Below are 5992 nucleotides of genomic sequence, written 5' to 3' on the forward strand. Positions count from 1 at the left end.
CAGGGCTGACAAAGTCTGGCCACGGAGGAATGATAACAGGAGCTCCTGGGCAATTGTGGGAGCAGTTCCATCCTACAGCACTTGCCAGTTGACTTATGGTCTGAAAAGCTCCCGGTAAATTTACATCAACAACGGAATCAATGCCGATGAAACCCTTTTCATGCTTTCCTGTCACGATCCAAAGTAAAAATAGGTATGGTAGCTAATTTTCAAAATTGTCATTTTATTTATTTATTTTTGACTTAGAAAACTCCACTTTATTGACTCCCAAATCTAATAAAACTCGGAACTCTGCACAAGTGTTGTAAGAGGACTTTGACCTTTTTCCTAATGCCCTGTCTTCAAAGTCAGCTCATTTTTGTTTCTCTAGACTCTGTATCAGTTTTCTGAGATGCTAAGAGGACTTCATGTGTCCTTTGCCTTCATAGCCTCTCAGCATTTGTGATCATCATGGGATACAGAGGGAAAAAGCCAGAAAGACCCAGAGACTTCTCCACAGGCTTAGAGAGGTGGGCCCCACGGCCCATCTAATGCTAAATCTGGTCCAGGTTGAGAGCGACCATTTTCTCTCCATGACTATTGGGCAATGGATCATAGGAGCCCAGTTGCTCCACCAACGGCCATCCCTGGGATACTTGCAACTAGCCACAATGTGGTAGAAATGCTGGTTAGTACAGCCACTCAGGTCAAGGCGGATGGTTACGTGACCTCCATAGTAGCCCTTGCAGAGGACAACAGTGAGCTAAGCCATGGTGCAGCTGTGTCCACTGGGCCTGTGTGCCTGTTGCAGCACCTCAAAGCTTCCCGCCACTGACCCAGATTGGCTCTGAGGCCTCAGGTGGGGTGGAGGATGGACCTCACCTCTCTGCTACCCAAGCTGTAGCAAACATTGTCATTTTAAAGTTCAAAGACTTGGGGGCGCCTGGGTGACTCAGTTGGTTAAGTGTCTGACTTCAGCTCAGGTCATGATCTCGTGGTTTGTAGGTTTGAACCCCACATTGGGATCTGTGCTCACAGCTCACAGCTCAGAGCCTGGAGCCTGCTTCAGATTCTATGTGTCTCCCTCTCTGTCCCTCCCCCACTCATGCTCTGAGTCTTTCTCTCCCTCAAAAATGAATAAATATTTTTAAAAAAAAGTTTAAAGATTTTGATGATAAAGAAAACACCAAAGGTACAATGTAGGTCTACCTCAATACAATCATACAATCAGCAAAGATACTAAAACTAATGCCTAAAGATGTTGGACTTGAAGAAACATGTTTTTCAGAAAATAAAGATTTTAACATAAATGCAGTCATATCTCCAGCCTTGGGACAAATCTGTAGGATACTATTTTGAGCTACCAGCTGAGTCATTTTCTTTTCTTCTTTATCTCTCTCTTTCATATAATAATTATTAAGAATTCATATAATGTTTGAGACAACGTAAAGGAATGAATAGCAATAACAAAAACTATAATCATTTTCCTAAATGGAAAAAGGATGGGTAAGAATTTTGCCGATGGTAAAAAGACTTTGCATCCCCAACGTGATCTGAAAGCCAGAGGTTATAGTAGAAATTGTCACTGGACATTAAGTCCCAGACTAAAACTCTATGTGATTCTTTACAAGTTTGACATTGAATCGACTATTAATAGAAGGAATATTTTAGAGGGAAAAATAATGTAAGAATTAATATATCTAAAAGTAAGAATATATTATTTTATTCTTTATTATTTTAATAGCTTATGCTCCAGAAGGTCAATATTTTATTTTTGTTTAAGTTTATTAATTTACTTTTGAGAAAGAGAGAAAGAGAGGGAGTGCACATGCAAGCGGGGTAGAGGTAGCGGGTGGGGAGAGAGAGACTCTGAAACAGGCTCTGCAGGTCAGCATAGAGCCCGATGCGGGGCTCAAACCCATGAACTGCAAGATCATGACCTGACCTGAAGTTGGACGATTAACTGACTGAGCCACCCAGGTGCCCCTAGTAGGTCAGCACTTTAATTAAATCAAGATTGTAACATCACTTTGAAACACACTAGCATCCTCAGGCAAGGACTTGGCAAAATACTTTACAAAAGATTCAGAATAATAACGAACCAATATAGTTAACTAAAATTTTATAGGCACTGGGATATTTCTTGGCTTCAAACTCTTTAGTTAATCATGAAATCAGGACACTCAGTCTTCATTCAATCAGAAGTTTATGTGGATTTCACTCATTCCAGAAAGGAATGAATTTACTGAGTGGCTCTGTTTGAGAGTCTATGAAGAATGCAAAGAAAATCAGGCACAGACCTCATTTTTTTTTTCCTAGGGAGCTTTGTGCCTAATAGGTGAGATCAACATACCCATAAATAACTAGAATACAAGGTCAAAGTAGTGATTACCACAGGAGAAGTGTGGATGACAAATCAGGGAAAGCAGATTTGGGGAAACGTTTGGGAGAAAAGAGACATACTAAGCTGTGGACTAGACATACAGGATGGACAGGAAGTGCAGTCCAGCTGGAGAGAAAAGTTACGGGCATGGTTTGGGCAATTTCAAGTAACTTAGTTTAGGTGGCTGGAGACTAGCATGAAGGAGAATGCTAGGAAATGTGGAAGCAAAGGACTGAATGAACACTTCATGGAGTGAAGAATGAGGAAGGTCAGGTTAAGGAGGTATGTTAGACAACTCAGATCTCCTCTCACAGGCAGCTTGTTTTGTCTCCCTACATGAGCACCATCCCAGCCACTGTTTAAAATCACCACTGAAAAACTCTTATTTACAGACTGGGAGTTTAGTGCATAAGAAGTACTGTATATTAGGAGATTTTAAAATAATATGACATTTACTCTTTTTTTTTTTTTTTTTGTCATTTGCTCTTTTACCTACCCTAAACTCACAGAGTAATTTTGCCTTTACTCTGTTTGCAAAGAAACCATGTCACGTGAATATTGTTCAACAAATTAACGTAAAGGGATGGGTGTGGAGATGGATGGGTGGGTGGTTGTATAGGTAGGTGGCCATGTGGTGGTCGCATGACTGAACGGAGGGGTGGAGACTGGATTTGTGAGTGGATGAGTGAATGGTTCGACAAGTGGATAGAGAGGTGAATGGTGGTGAGTGGATTAGGAGGTGGAAGAGGGTTGGGTGGCTGGTCTGCTGGCTACCTAAAGCACTTGGATACTTTGCTGTATGATCCCATGATTAAGTGTTCGATAGCCAACCAAAAAACATGTCTAATATAAATCCAAACAATTGTTTGCTAGTAAAATTTCGTCTGGCTATAGGAGTCAAGTACATTTTTTATTGTGCTTGTAAAGTGCACATCTTTCACTGTGCATTGAAAGAGAACTCAAAAAACACATGTCTTTTTATGTCCTTCACCCCTTCTCACAATGGTACAGGACTTGAAGTTTTCCCAAATTACAACTTGAATGAAACAAAGCAAAGCCACTGAAAAGGTAAAAGTCAACTGGGTAAACTCAGAGTGATTTTTTAAAATGATATTCACTATCCTTATAAAATGAGGGGATTCAGCTATATTAATAGTCTCAAAAAGTATAAAACCCTGATGTCTACTTTCAAAACCAACAAACACCAATCAACAAGGCAGCCAACCAACCAACCATCTCAAAAAAACAATTATGTATAAGGAGGGCATGCGTATTTACTAGTTTCACAAGTAAAAGAAGTTTTAGGAAACCTATACCCTTGCTATTCAAAGTTTGGTTCTTGGACCAGGAGCATCAGCCTCACTGGGGAGCTTCCTAGAAAAGCAGAATGCCAGATCCCATCCCAGAACTACGCAATACGCAATTTTAGACGCATTAAAGTTTAAGAAGCACTGCTATATGCCCTTCCTGAAAATTCAATGTATATGTAGTGTTCTAAGTTGTTAAGCTTGTTTTGTTTTGTTTGTTTTAAATCTTTATTAATTTTGAGAGAGAGAAAGTGCAAGCGAGGGAGGGGCAGAGAGAGAGCCCAAGCAGGCTCCACAAACCATGAGATCATGACCTGAGCTGAAATAAAAAGTCAGACGCTTAACCGGATGAGCCACTCCAGGTGCCCCTATAAGTTTGTTGAATCCAATGTTTACCAAAGTTATTTCATCATGGATTCCCTTTTTTTAATGTTTTATTTATTTTTGACAGACAGAGCATGAACAGGGGACAGGCAAAGAGACAGGGAGACATAGAATCTGAAGCAGGCTCCAGGCTATGAGCTGTCAGCACAGAGCCCAACTCGGGGCTCAAACCAGTGAAGCATGAGATCATGACCTGAGCTGAAGTCGGACGCCTAACCTAACCGACTGAGCCACTCAGGCACCCCATGGATTCCTTTTTGTAAAGGAAACGCCTTAACATTGCATGCAAATTGTATAACACAGTTTGGGCGGTGCTAGGCTCAATGAACCTTAAAGTCCCTCCAAGTAAAGCATTCTGTGTATGTGTTGATTATACAGATATCTGTATACATACATCTGAATATGTGGGTGTATATGTTTATCTACATCCATGCCATCTATGCATCACCTAGCTATCTAATAGAAAATAGCCATGATTCTACTTACGCATTTAGCGAAACCTAAAAGAAAATAGACTTGTTAAATTTGAGAGAAATGGTGAAATGCAGTTTTAAGTTCTTGGTGAAGAGAAAGAATTTTGTGAAAATGAACCAGTTCAATCAAGAGGTTTACTAGGGAACGTTTATGTGGGGCTGGGATTTCCTTTTACTCTCCAAGAGCTTTTCCAAAATATACATTCTTCACTAATGAGACCTAATTTTTTATGTGCTTTCTCCCACTTGTTCCTATTCAAATATTTTATTTTTGAAGGAATGCCGTTTTGGGGCTTGTTAAAATTTCCATAGTCTTTTAGGAATGTTATTAAAGAATGTTAGTTTTTAGATCAAGTGTCCTTGGGTAAGTACAAATTGCTATGGAAGATTTGGACTTAATTTGATGCTATTGGAAGTAATCTGAAAATATACTTTCTCATGGTGGTGATTAGATCCTTTAAACAATATTTTAAACAGGAAATTTTACTGGATTTGCCTTCGTGTTCTCTTAGTGCTTACTCAAAAGCACATGGGTCCTACCACAACTCCCTTCCCCCCAAAAAGCACATGGATCCAAGGTGGTGGCTTTTTTATCCCACAGACTAAAAACTTGAGAACAGAAAGGGTTTCTTCGTCGCAAATCTTACTTTATTCCGACTAGACTCGGGGATGAGCAGGAACAAGACTGAGATTCTGCCGGGCCATAAGGAAGCCAGAGTGGTACATGAGGTGATTTTAGGTGGTATTTAGACAGGTATTTATTTTAATAGTCATGAAATTATCTTTATATTAGAAAAAATGAAATTGGGGCGCCTGGATGGCTCAGTTGGTTGAGCGTCCGACTCTGGCTCAGGTCATGATCTTGCAGTTCGTGAGTTCCAGCCCCGTGTCGGGCTCTGTGCTGATTGCACAGAGCCTGGAGCCTGCTTTGGATTCTGTGTCTCCCTCTCTCTCTGCCTCTCTCTCTCACTCATGCTCTCTCTCTCAAAAATAAATATTAAAAACAATGTTTAAAAAGAAAAAATCAGTATAGCAAATGTGCTAGACGTTATGGTTTAGGATGAGGTTAAGTTTAAAAAGTGAAGCCATTTGAAAAAGTAAATAACATTACAGATATGTATGCAATAAAAATTGTGAAGTGGTGATGTAAAGGATTGCAATATGGGAAATACGCCTTTAATCCAACCCTTTTGTTCTGCTGAGGAATATGAAACCCTCTTTACGTAGTAAATTCATGGGAATTAGGGCCTCGAGTTTCTTACTTCTCAAGGCCCAGTTGATAATGATAGTAATAGTCTCAAATGAAAGTGCATCTGAAATATCTTTGGGATGTAGAATTATTAATCATGGTCAATGTCTACTTCTTTCGATATTAGACAACTGATTATGTTCATTCGGTTCATAATTTTCAGGATTCTACAAAGCATTCAGATGCATCGTAATAGTAAAGTGAAGAAATCCCTCTC

The 5992-nt window shown here is 39.8% G+C and overlaps 1 pseudogene; it reads right to left on the reverse strand.

The window, feature by feature from the left end:
* Nucleotides 1-347: 347 nt before the first annotated feature.
* LOC124521097 (28S ribosomal protein S16, mitochondrial-like) lies at nt 348-751 on the reverse strand (annotated as a pseudogene).
* Nucleotides 752-5992: the final 5241 nt, after the last annotated feature.

Source organism: Lynx rufus, unplaced genomic scaffold (genome assembly GCF_022079265.1).
Source record: "Lynx rufus isolate CCGP_SWC_20201006 ecotype Redwood Valley unplaced genomic scaffold, mLynRuf1.p SCAF_3, whole genome shotgun sequence".
Taxonomy (NCBI): Eukaryota; Metazoa; Chordata; class Mammalia; order Carnivora; family Felidae; genus Lynx; species Lynx rufus.